The sequence below is a fragment of the Seriola aureovittata genome, chromosome 24 (genome assembly GCF_021018895.1).
Source record: "Seriola aureovittata isolate HTS-2021-v1 ecotype China chromosome 24, ASM2101889v1, whole genome shotgun sequence".
In the NCBI taxonomy this organism is placed as follows: domain Eukaryota; kingdom Metazoa; phylum Chordata; class Actinopteri; order Carangiformes; family Carangidae; genus Seriola; species Seriola aureovittata.
This window is the reverse complement of record NC_079387.1, coordinates 11,522,649-11,546,500: the sequence shown is the minus strand read 5'-3', so window position 1 is coordinate 11,546,500 and position 23,852 is coordinate 11,522,649. Positions and strand designations below refer to the sequence as shown.

General features: G+C 47.3%; 1 long non-coding RNA gene across 1 annotated transcript in view; it reads left to right on the top strand.

The window, feature by feature from the left end:
- The window catches only part of LOC130165485 (uncharacterized), a 36,054-nt gene extending 17,539 nt beyond the window's left edge, over positions 1–18,515 (top strand). Inside the window, exons 2-3 of the long non-coding RNA XR_008826812.1 lie at positions 17,063–17,247; positions 18,286–18,515. This is a non-coding gene — a long non-coding RNA (uncharacterized LOC130165485). The remainder of the gene's footprint in view (positions 1–17,062; positions 17,248–18,285) is intronic.
- The last annotated feature ends 5,337 nt before the right edge of the window (positions 18,516–23,852 follow it).

Sequence of the window (23,852 nt, the reverse complement as noted above, 5' to 3'; positions counted from 1 at the left end):
CAGTACAGTCAGAACAGTCAGAACAGTCAGAACAGTCAGTACAGTCAGAACAGTCAGAACAGTCGGTACAGTCAGAACAGTCAGAACAGTCGGTACAGTCGGTACAGTCAGTACAGTCAGTACAGTCAGAACAGTCAGAACAGTCAGAACAGTCGGTACAGTCAGAACAGTCAGAACAGTCAGTACAGTCAGAACAGTCGGTACAGTCAGAACAGTCGGTACAGTCAGAACAGTCGGTACAGTCTGTACAGTCTGTACAGTCGGTACAGTCGGTACAGTCAGTACAGTCAGAACAGTCAGTACAGTCAGAACAGTCGGTACAGTCAGAACAGTCGGTACAGTCAGAACAGTCGGTACAGTCTGTACAGTCTGTACAGTCGGTACAGTCGGTACAGTCAGTACAGTCAGAACAGTCAGTACAGTCAGAACAGTCAGTACAGTCAGTACAGTCAGAACAGTCAGAACAGTCGGTACAGTCAGAACAGTCAGAACAGTCAGTACAGTCGGTACAGTCAGTACAGTCAGAACAGTCAGTACAGTCAGAACAGTCAGTACAGTCGGTACAGTCGGTACAGTCAGAACAGTCAGTGCAGTCAGTACAGTCAGAACAGTCAGAACAGTCAGTACAGTCAGTACAGTGTTCAGCGCTCAGTGCTCCACATTCTGCTTCCAGCCACACCAGATAAATTCTTAATCAGGCCATGTCAAAATTTGGATAAGTTTAAATATTAATGCTACATATCGCTAACCATTAGCCGGGTTGATGAGTTCTCTGTTGCCCTGCCCATCATCACACTAACACTGTAAACTAGTAAAATGACATTTGGTGGATGAATTTATGTAAAATGATTTAAACTCTGCAGGATTAGAAGTGGAAGTGTAGAAACATTAAGTCACAGTCTGCATCAAAACACACAGTAATGGACGATTGTGGATCATTGTGTCATTGAGGTAAATGCAGTTACTTTCCATTAGTTAGTTATTGTAATTAGTTGAATTGCTTGGCTCATAAGACACTGTTGTATTTAGATCATCTTCCCGTAACACACATTCAGTACCAGCAGGAAACAGGCAGCTGGAATATTATACAGTTTATTTGATTTAATCTCAACACTTTGTTTCATCAGTCAGTTGTTTCTTAATATTCATCTAAGTTCAAAGCAAAGTCCATTTAAATCTGTATTAATGATTCATTCATCATCATCATTGTAATTTAGTTATTTCCGTATGTAGTGGATCTTTTGTCTCTTATTTAACTGTAACCACAGTCTTGACCTCACCTGACCTTCAACACACCTGAGTGTAACAATTAAACTTTGCTATAGGTTTGGACAGTATTTCAACATGACAAAATAAAGTGTATCGCAGCACATGTGTTGCTTTATATAAGTCTCTAATCATGTGCTCTTTACGTTGTGAACATAGTTTTTGAAAGTTCCACTCGCTTGCGGTCAGTGTCACCGGCTAACACGAGAAATAAATCCTTCTGCTCTTTAAAATGCTTCAACACGATGATGATGTTGGTTTTTAAGAGAAATAAGAGATTTGTAGTAAAACATGAGAAGATATTATTATGCTAAACTCCAGCGTGCTCACTCAGTGTCACGGCTTCAGGTGCCTCAGGTGTTAACGCTCAGTTTCTCCACCTCATCGGCCTAAAGGTCGCAGGTACGGTGACGTACGACCCCACAGCAGCTAGAAATCTTGTCAAAGTTCCCTTGGGCAAGAGACACTGAACCAGTATCCTGAGGCCGGCCTCTGACTGGCGCCTGCTGCGCTCCCGGCCGCCTTTTGTTCAGGAGGCAGCTGATTGGCCGTCGTTAGATCAATGATATTTCCAGTCTTTGTTTTCACTGTAACACGACTGGAGAAGGAACGTGAGAAGGGAAGGTGTGTGTGTGTGTGTGTGTGTGTGTGTGTGTGTGTGTGTGATTGTAATCATACTGAGGCAGCAGGATGGTTGTATTAGGAAGGAGTATCGTCTCCAGGTGTGTGTACGTGCGATTATTTGTATATTGTGAAAAAGAAAGTTGCTGCACTAGAGTTCAGAAAAATGAAACTTGACTTAAAACATCTGAATTTGCAGGTGGAACTTTTACTGCACTGGGGGGTTTTCTTCCTGTTTAAGAAAATAAGCTGTAAAGACTCAAACACCAGATGAAATTGACTTGATAAGAACAATGTTTCTGCAGTTCTACGTTGTGTCTGTGCGTCTTCTTCTTGCCCAGAGCTCAGTTTGAGTTTCTGAGTTCACCGTTGGATTCCTGCACAAACATTTACATTTGTAGCGGGTCCATTCATCTCAAATGATACGGAAAGCAACCGCAGAAAGAGCTGAAATTCCTAAATCGACATAGTTACAAGCAATTTGTAGTGAAGCTTGTGAAGGTCAAAGGTCACAGCACGCTGACAGCAGATGACATATAACCTTTAAATAGCCACGAGGAAACAGAAACACGATGAGGGGAGAGAAGATGAATCGCAGCTGAGACAAAGACTGGAGAACATTAATATGGAGATAATTAAGAATGACTGGCAGCAGACCAACTCCCTCCACTCTCTGCAAATATTCCCCTCCACCGCTCCATTACAAACAGCTATGATGTCTCTGTTATGAATCATGACAAATACAGAGTCAAGTTTCCGACAGAAATGTGAAATGAGGAAGTACCGAGAGTGTTTGATTTCTCATGAAATGCCTCAGAATTTCAAACAGCCCGCAAGCGCTCATGAGTGGGAAATTCATTTTTTCCTCCTGAGTGTTTCCAATAAAGGAGCTTCACTGCTGAATCATGTGTTCCCATTTCTAAATAAAGACATTTTATATGTACACAACTCGCAGCGATGCCTGGACCGGCATCACAAGTTTTATCTGTCTCTGTAAAGATCATGTGCACTTTATCTGGGACACTTGACCCTGCAGCTGCCCTGTTAGCAGCTCGCTGTCGCTCTCCTTCTGGTGCAAGCGTGCGATAGACTTCCTCTGCATTCCAGCCTGTGAGAGGAATCTCTGTCTGAAAAATGTCATCCAATAAAGCGGAGCGCACATGTTTGTGTAAGGAGGGAGGAACCGCCATCGCCATCATCCATCCACCTGGACGTCTGCAGAAGTTGGCCGCGTGCAGTCTCAGGCGGGGGAAACGTGTCTGCTTCAGGCTCCAGATGCGTCCGACCCCAGCCCATAATTCAGCACAGGCCTCGCAGATCAAGGCATTTCCTCTGAACCCCCTCTGACATCCATCCCAACTTTCATTAAACCCCGGTATGGCCGAAAGCTCGGGCGGCCGTTTGCGCCGGCGGCCGAGCTCCACGTCGCTCGGCGGCATTCCTCTCCATCTGGGCTCGAGGAAAAGAGGCGGTGGGACCCCGAGCTGAGAAGAGACTGTAATAAGAATCAAGGCCATACACATTCCTGACTTCAGAGCGGCCATATTGGACGGTTCCAACACGTCAAGTCAAGAATGAGCTGTGTTCCTTCTTCACCGGCGACCTGCGGAGATACTTTTTAACTGCTGCTCATGAAAGACGGATTCTCAATGATTCTGGTGACCCCAGAAAAAGTTTGATTCCAGTTTATATTTGCGGCGAATCATCCGGTGACACATAAATAAGAGTTTCTGAAGGTAATAAACTGATCCAACAACAGACGGAGTCAGGAAACTGAACTGGAGGTCAGTCAGACTTGTGTTGCAGAGAAAATCGATGTTGTTGAGATGGAGACGTTAGCAGTGGATTACGAGGCGTCACCTGACTGATGTGGCTGGATGTCAATAGGATTCATTGAGACGATGACGTATAACCATCACAGGAAATATAGTAAATCTAATCCACGGGATTCAGACTGTAATGACCCCTTGACCTTTCTGAAGCGCCGGCCTCCTGCAGCGCTCTCAGACTCATCAGAGTTAGTTCTGTGTAGTGAGGGACGCTGGCACAGCTGAGGACAGCTGTGTTGATGCAGCTGTTTATGAATGAGTCTTTGGGATGTGTTTGGAAGGTGGTGTAGGTGTAGGTGTGTGTCTGGAGGAAAAGGTCAGTAGGTTTCCTTTGTTTTTCCTCTCCCCTCATCTCTTTCCTCTGTTCCCACGCCGCTGCAGTGATGAATCACAATCACACGGGTCACTTTGAACTTCAGCGGCAGGCGACCGGCCTCTCGTCCCCTCTCAGATAGATGCATTTGATGACAAGCGGCGCTCTGTTGCGTCTGCAACACGCCGCTCTGACATGTCATCGATGTCTGGCCGGCAGCCCGTCCCGTCGCGTCATTCACCCAGAGGGAGAAGCGAGGCCGGGAGCGTCCTGATTGGTGGCTTTGTGTGGCGGGTGTAAAGGTCACAGCAGCATTTTTTAGAGCGGTGATAAGCTGCTGTTTGACCTTATCGCTGCAGCGGCTTAGACTGAGCTTTGTGACATATGATATGAAAGCTGCAGGGATGAAAGAGTCTCCTCAACACGTCAGACACTCTGTATACCACAACAACGTATACATTACATCAGCTGCATGTGAGCTGCAGCAGGTCGTCTCTCAGTCAGTCCTAGTTACTGTATTACGCAGGTGAGATCATTCAAGTCATTCTCAATACGAAGAGAAGATCTCATGTTCTCCTCTGTAGTTTTCATGGTCCAAATTCACAGGAAGCTTCACAGAAACAAAATATAGAACAAGGATTATCACAGATCTTTTTGTTGGTATCAGAGCGACTGCAGGACAAAGGGCAGGAATATTTATGTTTGCTTATTTCCTGGAGATTATACTGGATAATCTTCCCTCTTCAGGTTTCTACAACATCGCTGCTTGGCCTGATCATAACCGCGGATGTTTGACAATGGGTCACAAGCAGACATTGATTTGTTTGAGGCCAAACGGTTTGAGAACCTCTGAACTAAACAACTGCAGACTCGGGCTCTGGTGCCGTGTTTACAGCTCGTGGTTGTAAACAGGTTTAAAATGAGCTGCATCAGTGACTCTGTGTAGATTTCCTATTGTCTCAGCTCTGCAGGGGGAGAGGTGGTTGCAGGGCAGAGTGACCTTGTGATTGGAAGAAGTATTTTTGCAAAAAAGCCTTGAGTCCCACTGATTTGACAAACAATGAACTCCTCAGTCTCCTGTTGTGTGTGTAGATTAGAATATCAGCTACAGCCTCAGACAGGAGGAACAACTCCTCCTGTCTGCTTTGGGATGAATTCCCACTGATCCAGAGTCCTGCAGCCAGACACCTGGACTCTTATCAAACAGCAGCGCAGGTGATGAGACGTAGAGACAGGCCACACGTTTACTGTGACGCCTCCTTTTTATTATATGTACCAACAACAACATGTGTTTACATGTCGTGTGTTGCTTTTGTTGTGCACAGCTCGGTGGGGCTTTTCTCCTGTAACTGGTTTCCTCAGTGGAAAAGTTCATAAGGTCAAAGGTCAGAGAAGAAGAAGAGATCAAGAACAGTGCCGTCATGTTCTGTGCTCAATAAAAGAGAAAAAACATCCAATAAACCCACAAGAAAACTGGTCCTCGACACAATAACGCATTTTCAAGCTTTACGATTCCTTTGAAACGCCAGAAAACACAGACAGCGCGGTGTCACGTTTCAAAACCTGCAGCTTCCTCTGCTCCCGCTCCATCTTTCATGTCTGGACACCACTCAAGTCCACGTCCAAGGCTGCGTGGGGGGAGGCGGGGTCGTCCAAACAAGCCTGAGCGAGTAACCTGAGAGCGCTGACCTGGGCGGCGGGCTGTATCCAAGGGGGGCGGGGTTATCGTCCCTGACCTCTGGACCTTTTCCAGCCCACTCCACCTCTGCTCGACCCCGCGACCTCACTGCAGCTCTTCATGTGCCGACGCTTCCCTGTGTGTGTGTGTGTGTGTGTTTGCTGAGCCCTTTCAGAAGCCCACACGAGGTGTGTGAGCATCAGATAAGAGCATTCAGGGCATGTGTGTGTGTGTGTGTGTGTTGTTGTGTACATTTCTGTGTGTGTGTGGGATCAGAGGATGGATGACAGTGTGTGTGTGTGTGTGTGTGTGTGTGTGGGTGTGTGTGTGTGTGTGTGTGTGTGGGTGTGTGTGTGGGGGTGTGTGGGTGTGTGTGTGTGTGTGTGTGTGTGTGGGTGTGTGTGTGGGGGTGTGTGTGTGTGTGGTGTGTGTGTGTGGGGGTGTGTGTGTGTGGGTGTGTGTGTGTGTGTGTGTGTGTGTGTGTGTGTGGGTGTGTGTGTGTGTGTGTGTGTGTGTGTGTGATGGTGTCCAGACGTCATGGATGAATATGAACATGTGACACACTGAGAGATCAGACTCTTCTTCTACAGACAGAATGAGACGGTGATAGAAACAGTCGAAGCAGCTAAAGATGAAAAAGTTTCATTTACTGATTTACTTTATTCTTTAAAACATGTGGAACAAAGTGACGCCACAGAAAACACCAGAGGTCAAAAACCATCAAGAGTCATCAAGTGATAAAACCATGAACTGAGCACATGAAGTAAAATATCATTTACAACATAATTACATAAAATAAAGTGACTAACGACTAAAAACCATATTTAATTAAAAGCCAGATTGAAGAGGAACGTTTTGAGTTTACGGTTTAAAATGTCAACCTGCTGGTGGCGCTAGAGGGAAAGTCCATCCAATGATTGTTGAAATGTTTCAGTCTGGATCAAAGTTTCCATGTGGAGAACTTTTAAAACCCATAAATCACCTCATGATCAATAGAGAGCAACTTGTCCCGTTTCTCCTTCAGTCACATCTGAATAATCATCACATAAAAAGTTATTAAAGTATAAGAAGCAGCAGCTCTGGAAGTGAACGAAAAGAGAAATGACGGAGCGACCTCAGTCTTCAGGTTGAGAGCCGAGGCGTCACATGATTGGCTCTCTGCTCGTCAGAGTCCGTCCCCCGACACTGATGTGCCGCCCACGTCCCGTGTGTTTACACTGGATCTTTATGTGTTCTGATTCCCTCTTTATGATCATTTTTACGGGAACAGAGACGTCTCCCTGTGCTTATTTTACCCACGACCCCCTGTGACCTCTCCTCGCCGTGCAGGAGTTGGCCGGCGGAGGGCTGACGGTGCTTCCACCGCGCCTCCCAGGAGGGCTGGCAAAGATTCACAGAGCAGCTTGTCAAAATGTTGATGCTAGACGTACAAATGTTCCTCTCCGAAGTGACTTTAAAAGGGAAACATGTGTTTGGGCCCAGGCAGAAATGATGAGGTGGCGTGGACATGCAGATACACTCAGCTTCCCCCAAATGAGGATACAAACGTCCCAGATAAGAATGTCAAGTATTTTTTGGCGTTGGATTTTGTAAACCGAACAGTGTAAACAGAGCAGGTTTCCGCAGGGCGTGTGGATGCCCGGGAGCTCCAGTTCTTGAGGCCTGGATGCGGTTGACGTTTTGCTTTTTGAGCGTTTAGCTGATGCAGTTATCCAGGTCAGCGCCGAGTGAGTGCAGGGTTACATTACAATCCCAGCTGCAGAGACCAGAGACCAGAGACCACGGTCCAAGCTGCGAGAATGGATGATGAGTGAGCTAGAACTTTTAAGAAAGGATTAAATGTTAATGGAGGTTTTTGTGGTCCCGATGGAAGCGGGGGGGGGGGCACAAGACCCGGAGAGTCGGCACGGAAACGGCCTTTCAACTGATCTGTGGTTAAAACAACACTGTGAAAATTGAATTCTGGCACAGCTCTGGTCTGTAAACGAGTCAAACCAAAAAAGAATGAAATTCACTGGTTTCCAGGATCGACTGAAATCACATTTGATCCAGTTCTTTGTTGTAGTGTCACAGCCTGTCGTCTCCTTCCTGTCTTCACACGCTGACTTCTTCTACAAGCCAGAATATGTCTCTGTCTTCTCCGAAGTGTCGAGCGTCTTTAGTTTCTGTGTCTTCAAACCAGAAGAATATTGGAGACTTTAATAAAAACTGATGTTTGGTTCAGAAGAGAATGACACAGTGGAATAAATAAAGACTAATATGGATCAGAGTGGATGAAACTGATTTCTCACTGTGTGGCTGTGTGACCTGACCGGTCAGTCAGGCTCCTCTTACCGTGTGACTGCACCTGATCAATGAAATCAAAGAGTAAACTCTGAGATTTTGGTTGGAGAACGTTGGAAAAAGAAAAGAATTTGTGCGTCCTGCACTTCCTCTGAAACAGCGAATCCTCTGACAAGGTGAAAAGGTCATTTTTCATTTCAGCGGGAGGTTGAGGAGAGCGCCGCCGAGGCCACTCGTCTCACACGACTCCCCACTCAATCAAACCAGCATCGCTGGAGGAGTTCAGTGTTTAGGAGTTAACGCACCGGTTTGAAGGGGGGAGAGGAAAGGCAGGAGGCCGGGTTCAGCTTTGAGGTCTGGGCGTCAGGCTCTGAGAGAGGGATTAAGTGAAGGGCTGGGAGTCTTGTTGGGGGGTTGAGGCCGACTTGAGAGGGCCTGGTTCCCTCTTGACTGGCGGGCAGCTGCAGCAGGCATTCCTCCTGTTACAGCCCGTCAGCCGCCACCTCTTAAAACCGGACGGGTCGATTGCGAGCAGCACGCCCGGGCCTCAGTCTCAGCTCGGCCTGGCTCGGCGCGGGGAAGCTCCGGCTTTTACCACGACTCACCCCATGGATCACTTTTAACGACGTCGCTGACAAGGTTTCAGGCGACGTGCAATTAGTCGGCCCAGATCTGGTAATGCGGTTGCTTCATCTGTTAGCATCACAGATGACGTCCAGGATTATCTGAGAAATGGAGTGAGGACACGGCAGCGGAGGAGAAGGTGTCGGCTCTTTCCACAGTTTGGACAGTCCTGAGTTCCTGGAAGTGTTTCTGACAGATGTCACCGCTCCGCTCCTTCCTTTTTCGTTCCTCGGTGGTCGTGTGAATCAGCACTTTCAACACACTTCCTGCTGACGCCATGAGGCCGTTTTCAGGGAAGTAACCTCAGCTCCGCCAGCGGTTACAGTTGGTCGGCGAGGACAGTCATGTAACCCACTTCACTCTTCATAAAGGAGTAGAAGAATATTTAAGGTTAATGGAAAAATAAAGTTAATACCAAAGAGAGTGAAGACAAAATGAAGACAGGAGATCTTCTTATAGCAACACAACAGCTGATCCTTTGTTCCTCCTTTTAATCAGATATATTTTCATAACAAGGAAGAACTAATCAATACAGAATAATTAACAACAACATGAGCAACATGCTGGTCGTCACGTCCTTTCACATATCACACTTTTTTATTTTTGCATCATTCACAAAAACATGATTCTTAGTTAATGGATTATAAGATTTTCTCTCAGTAGAATGTTTTTTCTCTGGGTTAAAGTTTCTGAGAAATACTAGCTAGTAATAATAATAATAATAATAATAATAATAATAATAACAATAATAATAATATTAATAGTAATTATAATGATAAATAGTAATAATACTAATAGTATTAATAGTAATTATAATAATAATAGTACCAATAGTAATAATAATAATAATAATAATAATAATAATAATAATGGCGGGGGGTTTGGCTGAAAGTCCGGTGCTCAGCTTCAGGTGGAGGCTCTGGTAGTTTGGTCCAGCTGTGCCAGATAACCCGCAGGTTTCCCACGTCGCTCCACACGGCGGGATCACACAGCTCAGCGGCAGGATTTACTGCGTGTCTCAACAAACTGTAACATTTCCCGGGGATTTAGGGCTGCTAATCAGTGTTTACGCTGCGCTGTGATGGAGCAGGTCCAGGGTCGTAAAACACCAGAGCTTCGGGTCCGAGCTGCACAGTCAGAGTCTAGACTTTCTCAAAGCCTAATGGGATTCCTTCAGATTTACGTCTACTAAGCCTGTGAGGCAGAGTTCAGGGCGCCGCCGCCTCCACGGACAAACACGGACCTGGAGGTGAAGAACAAACTCAGCTACAGCCTCCTTTATTCCTGAAAACCACAACTGGGATCTTTGTTGAAAGAAGAGGATCAGCGTCCGTCAGGCGTCCACAGTCTGAGGGACGCCATCAGCTGATCACATCACATGACCTTTATCAACAGATGATGTTTGTGAGCGAAGTAACGACCTTTTCTAACGACACGTAGAAGGATCAACACCAGCGTCACACCAGACCTCCTGCTCTTCCTCCTCCTCCTCCTCTTCCTCCTGCTCCTCCTCCTCCTGCTCTTCCTCCTGCTCCTCCTCCTCCTCCTCGTCTTCCTGTTCTTCTTCACCTTATCCTTTTCTCCTTTTCTCCCACTCCTCCTTTTTTCCCCTTCCTCCACCTTTTTGTCCTCTTTTAGCTCTTCCTCCTCCTTTCTCCTTTCTCACTTGTCATCACCCCCCCCCCCCCCTCAGCCTTTACAGTTCTTTAACCCAACATATGGTGTTCATTAGATAAATGGGGGGGGGGCTGAATGAATGAATGGCCCTGAGCAGAAGAAGAAGAGAAACCTGTCAGTCAGAGCTGTGACATCATCAATTCTTAATTCGTTAATTAAGAATCAATAAAAACTCAGCAGCTCGTTCGTTAAAGATGGATTCAAACTTTTTACATAATTTTCACCTTTTGTTTAACGACTTTAATGTCATTACAGCCTCTGTTTGTTTACAAACATTAACACAGTTGTTCTATTGATTGATTGATTTTATTAACTCTCTGTCGCCTCCTCGTCATCAACAAACTGTTTGTAGCTTATTGTGGCAATTTAGTTTCAAAGAATTGAAATAAAAGTAAAATCAATAAAAGAAGAAGCTGAGTTTCATCAACAAAACAAAACAAGGCTGGAGATTGGGTGTTGTGTTTGTGAAGGGGAGGGGGGCCAAGGAGGGGCGGGGGGGGTGTGGGTGGAGGTGGGGGGGTCAACCAGGCTTTTCCTTTGATGAATTCGTCCAGGGGTCAAGTTCACGAGGTTGGCGTGCGTAGAAATCCGCAAGGCTTATCTCTCTAAAGAGTCCAGTGAGACAATGCAGATGGGGGGGGGGTACTATGTGTCCATCTGGTACACAGGGAGGGGGGCGGGGCAGAGAGGAAGAGGAGGAAGGAGAAAAGAAAGAGGAAGGTGAGAGAGAGGGAGGAGGGGGAGACGGGTGAGACGATGAGTGAAGGAGTAAAAGTGATTAATTAAAGGTAAACTCAGTCACTTCATGTATCCACCCCCCTCCACCACCCCCCCCCCCCCCCCCCATGAAAACAAATGTTTGCTCTCTGATGATTGGACCTCTGCTCTACGCTCAAGGGATTTATGGCGTTATTGTTGGAGCGTGGGACGTCTGTGAAGGTAGAGCGCCGGGTTTTGAAGGTTTGGGTTGCGACGACTCGTCCAAACTAAACGAGGAAAACGTCTCGATCACAGAGTCACAAACAGCTGCTAGAAAACTTATTGTGAAGAGCTCAGGTCGTTAAGACTGCTTGGCTCAGGTTCGGGAAAGATGTGGTGATGGCTGTGAGACGCTCCGGTGTCCACGGTCCAACACCACATGACCACAACGTACGTCTCTCTCTCTCTCTCCTCATTTCCTGTCTGCTTCTAACTGCGAATGTCCAATAAAGGAGAATCACCTCCGACACTCAGACTAGTTTCAGTTACATCCGTTAATCCAGAGGGAAATGAATGATGGGTAAAACGTGTTCTGATCACCAAAGTCTAATTCGTCCTCGATCCAATCAAATTCCCTCCAGGTGTTACAGAGATATCGCTTTCACAAGGTCAAAATCATGTTTTGTGAGGTCACTGTGACCTTGACCTTTGACCTTCTTCTCAGAGAGAAGAGTCTTTCCTCTCATCATCTCAGCAGTTCACACGTCAGGGAAACATGAGGTTCTGAAGTGTTTGAACACTGGTCCTGGATCTGATTGAAAAAGGCCAGAAAACCAGAAAGATCTCCTGCATGTCGGTGTTGATGTCGGTGTTGATGTCGGTGTTGATGTCGGTGTTGATGTCGGTGTTGATCTTCTCTTCATAGCTACAGAAACCTTGAGTTTTTGCAGGATGAAGACTCTGGTGAGTCTTCCTCGGACCGTGACGTGTGAACTCAGTTGAACCAGATGTAAACATGTAAAAACAACAACAGCAACTGTTGTTAAAGTTGATGCGTCACTGTGAGCTGACCCTGCGTGTTGGGAGATTACAGTAAATGTGTTTCGTCAGCGCTGTTGCTCAACCGCTGGATATTTGTTAGTGCGTCACGGTCGTGTCGTAACAGTCCTCTCAGCTTTAAAGGACTCGACTGTTGCTGCCGAGTCGTCTGACAGGAACGACATGTCATGTTGAAACACGCATTTACCATCACTTATATCTGATTACACCAAAAGGTTCGTCACATCTGCTTCTTTTAATCATCGGCTTGAGTTGAACTAATTGTAAAAGGTGATTTTTAGACGTTTAAGAAGAAAAACAAAGGTGTAAATTAAATCTACACATACAAAAACATAATGTCTATGTCTCCTATCAGAGGATTTATTATTATTACACATATACATCCTCTGGATATATGAAGATATATGTTTATAACATGAAATACCCACAGTAAAATTACACAACGTGTGTCTACAATATAAGGATTCATAAACATACATATTTGTATGAGCTCAACACACTGTAAGTCAATATATGAAATGATTCCATTTTCTAATAGGTTTCATATATAATTTTTATATGTGTTTCTTTTTTCTTTGCACATATATTTCACATATGCTAATATAATATATGTATATATATTATTGCTATAATATATATACATATATTCCATTTGCATTTGGGTCAATAAAAGCTGCATTACTGTGGAAATAGAGCAGGAAGTTGAAAAATGAGGAAGCTATTTAAAGCTAATTTAGCCGTTAGCATGAACCTCTCAGAACCTCTAACATCCGTCCAGCTGTTCTCACGTGAAGCTGTTTGTTGTTGACGTGTTGTGGAGGCTCCTCCTCGTCTTCGATGGCACGCACGGCGTTCAGAGCTGCAGCGTTTCACAGAGAGCGACCAGACACAGGAAAACAGCACGGTGTGGGAGCGCAGATGATCCTTTTCATGTGCCGCCCTTTGTGTCGCTGAGAGGAAAACCACAGCTCTGTTTCAGGCCGCCAGCGCTAACAGAGTCCAGCTGTGTCGCTCACACAGCCGCACGGTGTCAGAGACAAATTGGATCTGCTTGATCCAGTACATCACCTCCACCGAGCGCGTCGCCCTCCTCGTCTCGTTCACCGCGCCGCGCTGCGGCGTGGCGGCCGACGCTGGCAGGAAATTGACCGCAGCTTTGGATGAATGATGACATGAGGTTTTTCTAACGTCCTGATCACAGGTTCCTCAGCAGGCTGAATTATGGCGAAGAGGGATCGTTTTTTAAAGTGGTTCTTTACGGCTCATTTTTCTTAACCTCCTCAGCGACATGTACTGATGGTTTTCAAAGCCCCGGAACATTTCATTTAAAAGCTCTGTCAGAGATCCTGAACATGGACTGGATTAACTGACTCAGTCTGAGCATCGCGGAGCTTCAGTGAAGCCTCAGCATGAACAGATCCAGATCGGCCCGGTTTGGACTTCGTGGTTTTCACTGACTCTGAATTCAATTTCTCAATTCATAAACCGTTTATTCATCCTTCGGCGGTTCCACTGACATCTGGGATTTATTCCATCACGACCCAGTGTTGAAATGACAGCGTATAAAATAACTTTCAGGTGCTAATATCCGATGATATAAAGGCCTAAATCCTGACCTTCATGTTTCCTGTTCCATCCTGAAGTCTTCCTGCAGTGATCATGTCCTGCAGGATTCACTCGTTTCCCTCCCTCCATCACAGGCTTGTGTGTTTTCATGTTGCTACAGTAGAAAGGCAGAGAGGGAGGCGTGAGGAGCAGAAAGAGTTCAGTCATACTCTTTGTATTGTTGTGTTTGTGGAGACTGAGGCGAGGAGGCTCCTGTGGGATCTGGTCCGACTCTCCAGGACTCATGTGGTCCCAGACTCTCAGGCCCTCACCGTCTCCCAGCTCTCGTTTCAGACTTTTGATGAGGAAGTCGTGGTTTTGATGGTGCAGGGGTTGGGGGGGTGGGGGTGGGGGTGGGGGAGTTGTTGTTGCAAACATGTGGTGAACGCGTGGCTTGAACTCTTTCTGAACCCCCCTTGCCACCGCAGCACGGCATGGGAGTCATTAGCGAGTGTTCAGAGAGGCGGCGAGAGGGTGTTTACGTCGCTGGCGTGCAGTTAGACGCTGCAGTGTCAGAACATGGAGAGAACATGAGGGTTTTGGCAACATCAAAGACCGAGCTCTGACTCTGTTTTCCTGTTGTTTGGAGGCCGGGGGTGGAGGCCGGGGGTGGAGGCCGCTGGGTGGAGGCTGATGGGTGGAGGCCGGTGGTGGAGGCTGCTGGGTGGAGGCCGGGGGTGGAGGCCGGTGGTGGAGGCTGCTGGATGGAGGCTGCTGGGTGGAGGCCGGGGGGTGGAGGCTGCTGGGTGGAGGCCGGGGGGTGGAGGCTGCTGGGTGGAGGCCGGGGGTGGAGGCTGCTGGGTGGAGGCTGCTGGGTGGAGGCCGGGGGGTGGAGGCCGGGGGGTGGAGGCTGCTGGGTGGAGGCTGCTGGGTGGAGGCCGGGGGGTGGAGGCCGGTGGGTGGAGGCTGCTGGGTGGAGGCGGTGGGTGGAGGCCGGGGGGTGGAGGCCGGGGGGTGGAGGCTGCTGGGTGGAGGCCGGTGGGTGGAGGCTGCTGGGTGGAGGCCGGTGGGTGGAGGCCGGGGGTGGAGGCTGCTGGGTGGAGGCTGCTGGGTGGAGGCCGGGGGTGGAGGCCGGGGGTGGAGGCTGCTGGGTGGAGGCCGGTGGGTGGAGGCCGGGGGGTGGAGGCTGCTGGGTGGAGGCTGCTGGGTGGAGGCCGGGGGGTGGAGGCCGGTGGGTGGAGGCTGCTGGGTGGAGGCCGGTGGGTGGAGGCCGGGGGGTGGAGGCCGGGGGGTGGAGGCTGCTGGGTGGAGGCCGGTGGGTGGAGGCTGCTGGGTGGAGGCCGGTGGGTGGAGGCCGGTGGGTGGAGGCCGGTGGGTGGAGGCCGGTGGGTGGAGGCTGCTGGGTGGAGGCCGGTGGGTGGAGGCCGGTGGGTGCACCCTGTGGCTGTAAGAGCAACAGCTGTAAACAACCAGCTGAAATCTAGATTTCTAGATTTAATGTCTTGGATTGTGCAGAGGATCCACGTCCTCTTCTCTTTGTCAGAGTGTGAGGCTCCACAGATACTGTCATCTCTTACACCACACTACACACACAAGACCAAACATCTGTACAAGAGTGTTTGAAGAAATGATGATTAATACAAATGTATTAATACATTAATACAAAATATACAACATTAGAACCAAATACTAATTTAAACTCTCTTTATAAAACAGTTTATTCAATCTGTTCCATCTCTAATTACTGACAAGTTGGACTCATTTCAAAATAAAATACAATAATAAAATAAGTTCTGTACAGAAACACAGCAACAGTGTAAATACTGCACATGCAGCACAGGATAGAATAAACCGAGTCTAAAGCTCGGTTAAGTTTAGAGAACGTTTGTAACAGGACGTTAACATGGACACACCCACCCACCACCACAACCTCCACACTCACATCATCCACCTCCATACATGAAGGACAAACTACTTCCTGCGTGAGCTCTGAGTGGGGGGGGGGGGGGGGGGGTATTTGCAGAAAGACTGACACTATAGTTTAATAAAGTGTAATTATTGCAGCAGCTCTGAGTCTCTGCTCCTGGGATGTGAATCAGACCTTGACGAAGCAGAATGTAGGTTAAGACAAGTTGTTTGTGTTTTTCCACGGGCCGCTCAGTTTCCTCCCCCGAAGAGCTCCCTTTTGTTTTCATTCGCGCTGTTAATCGATTTACGCTAATCAGCTAATGAATCGTTTAATCCACCAACAGATTACAGGAGCCGGGGAGGCGGCGGGCGAGCGGCCGCTGACATCGCTCCATCACAGTCCCTCTCCGCTCTGACTGACTGATGCCATGACTCACTCACCTGAGGTTTCCACAGCAGGTTCCTCTGAACGGGCGGAGCGGTCGAGCGCAGTGCCGCTCGCTGCCAGACTTCCCTCGCTGCTGGTGACAGTGAGTCAGAGCTGGAGTCATAACTCCTGCCTGGAGCTGTGTGATATGAAACCCTGTAATAATCGTCCTGTAGTGCAGACAGCTGGCACGTCTGATCCCCACAGATTGGTTTTAGTGGCACAAATAAAGCTGATTAGCACCATGTCGCTAGTCCCACTAACCTGTCACAGACACCGCTGCCCTCGGGAGGCCTGACCAGCGTCTGTACACATCGCCTCTCCTTCCACGCCTGTGTTCCACCGAAGCAGCTCTGCATCCACGCTGCGTCTCTAAGTTGCTCTAAAAACATCCTCCACTTGCCGCCCGCCATGAGCCCAGCCCTCCCCCAGCGCTCCCCCAGCCCTCCCCCAGCACTCCCCCAGCCCCCGACGTTAAGGGATGAGCTGTGGTGAAAACAGCGTGGGTGGAGGACAGACACGGCGTTAATTAGCTGGATGGAAACACAGATTGATGTTTCTCCAGCGGCAGGTGGGAAAGCTCAGGACATCTCCTCAGAGCGTGAGGGGGGGGGGGGGGGGTTCGGCCGGGGTCGTGCCCTCGTTTCTCCACCCTCCACAGAGGACGAGGAGCTGAGGTGAAGCTTCTAACAGGCGAGCGGCACCTGAAGTGAATCACGGCAGGAGGGAAACTGGGAGGAGCCTGGATGCAGAAGCTTCTACCTGATGGAGAATCAGCATCGACCTGATTCTTCAGCGGAGCAAAATAAGTTTAATCACATCTCAGTTCCCACCAGATCATTCCCAACATGCTCAGCTGTAGTCCATCATGAGCCTCTCTGCTTGAGATCTTGACATCTCACACTCACAGGTCCATTTAGTGGCTGTTCCGGAGCTTTCGGTGACAGTGAGTTTTCCCAGACACTTTAGAGACGCCTCATCTTTGCTGGTTTAAAGGTTTAGATCTGAAGTTTGTTCTTGACCTTGGATTTAGCAGCTAGCAAAACGATCTCATCACAAGTCCATTTAGTAGCTGTCGTGCAGCTTTCCATCATGTCACATGATCTTCCTCTGCTTCTCTGCTCCGTCTGAAGCTCCTGGACGTCCTTCCTGGTCAGACGCAGACTTCAACACCTGCAGTCCAGAGGTCACCAGGTACGCTTCCTGGACGCTCACCCACCTCACCCGGCTCAGTGCCGCCCGCTGCCTCCCTCACATGTCAGAGCGCCTCCTCCAGCTCCACAGGCCGACCTGTGAAAACAAACATCTGCTTTTTGGGGTAAGCTGCTTTCTACTATCGAGTGTCTTGTCGTAGAAAATCCCCGCTTGACTGATGTGCGCTGCGCTGTGTGTGTTATTGTAAAGGATTTAGAGGAAGAGGGAAGGCTTGATGAAAAGTAGAGGAGGTCTTTGAAGATGCAGTCGTCTGAAATCCGCTGACGTTTATGGGCACATCAGTTATGTCTTTCGGTTTGAACTCCCAGGGGAGGATGGATCAGGAGGCGCAGAGGTCACTCTGAAAAAATGTCCTGCTTTGAACCAGAACCCAGTATTTCACGAGATGTTCTTACTCTAATGAAGCGTTTGATGGTAAAAATCAACAGAAAAACTCAAGTGTTTAAATACCTTCAGTTTGACTGTCCAGTTAAATATTTCTCCGTTTTTAAACGACTTCCTGTGGTTTGAGCTGATGTGAAGAATGCACCAAGCTGAAGGGAGGGGAGTCATTTTTCCTCAAAGGCAGAAACAAAACTAAACAAAAGATGAAGTTATTAAAGACAGACATCTGTTTGAAGTGCACGAGTGCTGTAAAGTGGCGTTTTAATCTGGTGGCCTTGTGGTTACACAAGTTGAATCTCAAACACATCTGAAGCGTTCAGCGGACAGCTCGGCGTGTCTTTACACCGATCCAGTTACAGGGCTGGACGTCTCTGCAGCCACAGACACAATGTCCTAATCCGCTTTTGAAAACTCCACAGACTGAAGGAATATTCTTGAGTGATTTAAATATTTTCTGAGCTATGACTGGAGCGCCGGCTGACCCTGTGTCGTGTTTCGTCCTCTGCTCATGTTCAAAAAGGCCTTGAGAAAGAAAGTTTGTCCTCAAACTGAGCGCAGTGAAAAGGCAGGTATCTGGTGTCCTCACTTAAAAGGTGAAAATCAACCTCTGTGCCTTCAACAGAGCTCTCCATTGTCTGACGGTTTACAAAAGCCACCTTGCCTAAGATAGAGTTTAAAGCAGCCAGTCCAGATTGAGTTACTATGTATCTGCCGTGCTGTTGCCAAGTTTTCAATTGTGTTTCACGTTGGTTTTCAGGATGAACAAAGACGGCTACAGTTGAACTGTAGGTTAAGAAGAGAGCGGAAGGGAACTGCAGAGATGTACAGTGAGATATTTTCGTTGTGCATTCTTCAGGACTATGAAAGTAATCTCAGATCAAAGCTGCACAAAAGTGCCCCCCCCAACACCACCCACATCCCCTCCATAGCTAGTGACGTGGAACAGGACTTTAAAAGAAGAAAGAATCACTAAAACGGTGAACAAAGACCAACTATCTAATATTCATATATGTATGTATATATATATATATATAGGTATGTATATTTATATATATATATATATATATGTATGTATGTATATCTTGTAGTCACAGGTTTATTTGTCACAGTGGTTCAGTGGCTGGTAATGCAGCAATTACATTTTCAAACCTTACAACCACAAAAGATTAAATTGCTCCAACAGTCAGCGTGTAAATAAAATGAAATGTTCATTTACTGCAGTGGTCCTAACATCCCAGTTATCAGTTCAGAGTTTTAATCCTGCAGCAGCTGCAACCGTCAAAGGTTTAATCCCAACAACAGTCTCATGTTCAAACTCTGCAGAAGTTTTAAACTGTGCAGCAGCCACATCTTCAGTTCCTTCAGTCCAACAGCAAGAATGAATCAGCGACGCTCCGGGAGACAGTCAAAGCTCAGTGCCCTGTAACATTTAATCATTTCATGCCACAGTTAGTTTCCAACAACTGCAACAGTTGAAGGTTAAATTCCTACAACAAACACATGTGTGAGTCTTTGCAGAGAAACTGCCTTAAACAACTTGATGTGCATGAATAATGTGTATTACAGGAGCTGTAAACGTCATGTTATAGATCTCTAATCACAATGACTGAACGGATGAACGCTGTATCTGTCAGGGAACAAAGGATGGACAGTTCTAATGTAAAATGTTTTAATATTTCTTCTTTTGTTTTTTCCCTTTGCTTTGGTCTGAACAGACTGTCATCCTGACTGACCGCTAATGCTAATCAGGACTTAGCTGGTCTTGATGGGTGATGAATGAATGAATTCCTTGATAGACTCCCTGATAGATGATTACTCTGAGATAAGATTTTAATGGCTTAATGTTGTAGCTATTAATCTGCTAAGAAGCGTCTCTGTGCTGATTTGATCAGCAGGCCCGCCTCTGGGACGCATCACTTTAATTAATCCCTCGGGTGTTGTCCCACAGCCATATGACTGCAGCAGGACGTCCTCAACACGTCGCTGTCCCGCCCTGATGGGGAGGCTGAGTCCAAAACACTCACAGCTTGTACTTTATATACTGTGAAGTAAAGAGCCGGTGCAGTGAGGCCACGTGTTCACGCTCACCTCTGCCTGTGGTAAAGAAATGTCTCACACAGCAGAGCCAGAAGTAATGAGTAAATTACACTACCAGCAGTAGTATCGGTGGTGGTACTGGTGGTAGTAGTAGTAGTATCGGTGGTGGTATTAGTGGTAGTAGCAGGAGTAGTAGCCCTCACACTAGTACTAGGAGAGGCAGTACTAATGGTTTGGAAAGCAGTAGTAGTACGTAGTAGTATGAGTAGTAGTGGAAGTACTGACTGCAGTAGAAATAGTAGTAATGGTTTCGGTGGTGTGAGTAGAAGAGGTAGTAGTATGCAGTATGGAGTAGTTGCAGCAGCAGGAGATGCAGTAGCAGTAGTAGTGGTAGTGGTTTTGGAAGTGAGGGGTGCTGGTAGTTGTAGTATCTGTTGCAGTGTCAGTATCATTTTAATAGTCAAAATGAATCACATTCATTCTCATTTTATTACAACAAATTCTACATATATCTATATTTATATATCTGAGGTTAATTGCGTTCCTTTCTTTTTCTTCCGTCACATCTTTTATTTATTCCTAATGCTTCTGAGACTGAACAGAAGTTTGTCCCTCCTCAGGGACCGTAGACATGAGTCCAACAGACGAGAAGTGACGAGCCGCCTGGAGTCGGGAAACTGATGTGATCTACGAGACGTGGACTGTGCAGCAATCTGGGCCACGGCTTTAACCGCAGGAAGGATTATCCGTATTCAGCGACCCCTAGGCTTCCACGTATGACAACAACCGGCACAAGCAAATAAACAAACAAACAATGCATGCAGACGAGATTAAATCCCCCGTCTGTACTTAACGTGCAGCGCAGCGTCTTATACCTCGGCTCTCCGCTCGTGGACGACCGTGACTGATCGCTGAGGGATTTATGTGAAGATGAAACCAGAACAGAAAACACTCATGTCCACACGTCTGTCATAGAACTGTCTCAGGTCCAAGTTTCACCAAGAGTCACGAAGTTACAACAGTTTATTCATTTCATTACAGCCTCATTATTAATAATAAGAAAACAGGAGAATAATGTGAAGGCCAGAAATCATCACGTTGGGTTCAAGTCATAATAATTATAACTTTCCTTTAAATTCATAAAGTGGGTTCAAATGAGTTGAAGTTATAATCCAGGATTTAAATCATAATTTTGGTTCAAATCAGATCAAGTCATAATTCTACATTAAAGCAGGTTCAAATTATCAGGTTCGATTCATAATTTTGTAGTAAAATCACAATTTTGGCATGAAATCCAAAATGATGTTGGATTTAATCAGAAGATTATTATTGTAATTTTAAATTGAATTCAAAATGAAATGTATGGTTTAATCCTAAAATCACAGTGATAATGTTGGATAAAAGTCTCAATCTGGGCTTCGAATCATAAGATTGAAAATATGATGTTGGATTAAAATCATAAACCTGAGGTCACAGTTTCAGATTAAAGTCGTGATCTGGAGTCAGATCCTGTTTCTGGGATCAAAATAATCAAATTAAAGACGTAATATTGTAAAGAAACGATGATCTAACTGATGCTCCCGACTCAGACTCCGTCCTTGAACGTTCCACCACAAAATGTCTGTTGCTTCCAGCGTCCGAGGTTAAAGACTTGAACTGGTTCACTGAGAAGAAGGAAGCTGCCGCTACAGACGCTGACATTGCATTGACTTTGTGTAGGCTTTAAATGTAGGGAGTGTGTGTGTGTGTGTGTGTGTGTGTGTGTGTGTGTGTGTGTGTGTGTGTGTGTGTGTGTGTGTGTGTGTTGGGGGGGGGGTCGTCCCCTCCTCTCCACGGTGAGATAAAGACCCTTCGTGCAGAGCGACTCGCCTCAGGCCCAACAAAAGCCTCTAATGCAGATTTAGATTTTCAATCCTGTGCCACAATTCTGTTGCTTTGACAGGTCAACAAGCATCCAACAATCTGTTCGCCCCGCCAAGATTTGTTTTTCCTCGACTTAAATCACTCATTACCTCGGAGGGAGGAGGAGAAGGACACGGAGGAGGCGGGAAAAGAGGAGAAAGGAGGAGAACGATGGAGAAGAGACAAGGCTGAATGAACGGATAAGAGGAGAAGAAAAATGAGGTTGAGGAGAATGAGGAGGAGAGAGGTGAAGGAAGGAGGGAGGAGAGAGGTGAAGGAGGGAGGAGGGAGGTGAAGGAGGGAGGTGAAGGGAGGAGGGAGGTGAAGGAGGAAGAGAGAGGTGAAGGAGGGAGGTGAAGGAGGGGGAGGGAGGTGAAGGAGGGAGGAGGAGGAGGAGGAGGAGGAGGAGGAGGAGGAGGAGATGAGTAAAATCCTAATTCCAGGTTGGAGGCCTGGCAGCGCAGCAGAGAAGTGGCTTAGAGGCCTCTTGTTTGTTGTGGTAATTATTGCAGCCTGCAGACTGTAACTAATCCATAATGCTGCTGATACAGCACAAGCCGCTTTTTAGGAGATCTTTAACCAACGCACAGCCGCGCTCCTGTCCTGTGATCAGGAGGCTGTGGGTTTGATTCCCAGTGTCCACACACACACACAGTTTTCTGCACTTGCAGGTTTTTAACTTGTGTTAAGTTGTTGAGGCTTCCTGACCGACTCCCTGAGATAACCAGGTCATCAGAGCTCCTTTAGTGAAACCTGCTGGGAACAGACTGATGAGAGCGCCGAGCTCGACCTGGAACAGCGAACGCTCAGACGTCTCGTCCGATGTTTTCAGTCTCATATCTTGTAAGTTTCTGATCCTCTGGTTCTTGGCACTTTCTGACTGGATGGAGCGAAGACACGTCTGCTCTGGTCTGTGTCCACTGGTTCGTCCTCAGTAAGCCTTTCCTCTCATTCATCATCTTTCTGCAGAGTCGCCTCTGGGCTTCGCGCTCCTTTCTGTTTTATGGGCGGAATCCAAACCGGCACATTCCCTGTCAAACCCCACAATTCATCACGTCTGTAAGGTGCTTCAAGTGCACTTCCTGTTTTATTTATACAGATGTTACAACAATAAATCTAACAAAAAGTACGTCTGACTGAAGTCTGTCCAGACGATGAACCGTTGGATTCGGTCTTTGTGTCGTGGACGTACGGCGCCCGGCGGTGACTCTTCTGAACACGTGCTCTGGGATCAGTCTGCGCTGACGGGACATAGTGTTCAGTCATATAAGAAAACATGGCGTAGCTAACAGACAGCTGGTTCCTCAACCTTTGGGACCCCGATCGTAGATGGAAACATCACGTGGTCACCTGCTGCTCAGGTGTGACTCCAGGTGTGACTCCAGGTGTGACTCCAGGTGTGACTCCAGCTGCATCCTGAGTCTGATGGAAACATGGCGGCTGACAGTTTCAGGCCGACACACGCCGTCTTACACTCGGACAAGAGGCTCTCTGTGGAGTCTCTGCAGCCGACTGCTCTCCCTTCACGACCTCACACCGGAGCAGGAAGAACCGGAGACCTCCGTCAGAGCTGAGCGGCTGCACCTCCCCGCAGGTGGGTTTTTAACGGACGATTGCTGATTCTCTTTCTTCCTGCCTATTCACAGGAATCCTCCCTGCGTCCTCTTCTTCTCTCTGTCCTGACCGCTGAGCCATCCCCTGTTGGCTTGTGTGCAATGCCTACAAATTTAGATAATCCCTTTCTTTCTGCTTGTGGAGTTGATTTCAAAGAAGAGGCGAGCTCAGAGTCTCTGACCTGTTCTGGCCTCTGCCCAACAGAGACGTTACGCAAGTCCAAGTCTGCGCTGCTCTCTTATTTTTCCTTTTCTCTCTAACCTGAAATGCCCGAGTGTTATGAATGAAAATGAGATTATGGCATCAGTGAGCCGGCGCTCCTTAAGCTCCCCGTTTCCCTCCCTTTTCTGCCTGGACCCGAGGGGCCCCGCGGAGCCCCTGCCATTCCCACCTGGGGAGAACAATATCCTAAGATGATCTTAGTGTGCTTCCCAAAGGCTTTGGTTAACAGATGGTTCCTCAAATCCCCTGGTTTCCTCCCAGCTTGAACATGTGTTTGTGTGATCCTGCCCTAAAAGAAACACCAGAATAGGAGATGTGTTTTGGTCACTCGCGTCGCACCGTCCCGTAGTCGCTGCCTGACCTTCCCGGTTTGGGTTTGTGGTTCTGTGTGCACAGACCAGGGCTCGGCTGCAGTCAGACGCTGAGTGATGTACATTTAATCTGATGAAAAAGGAAAGGCCAGGTTTAGTTTTTTTGTCCAAAGATTGACAACAAAGACGCTGAAGACAAATTTGCCGTCATTCTTCTATATTTCCTCCTGAACCTCCG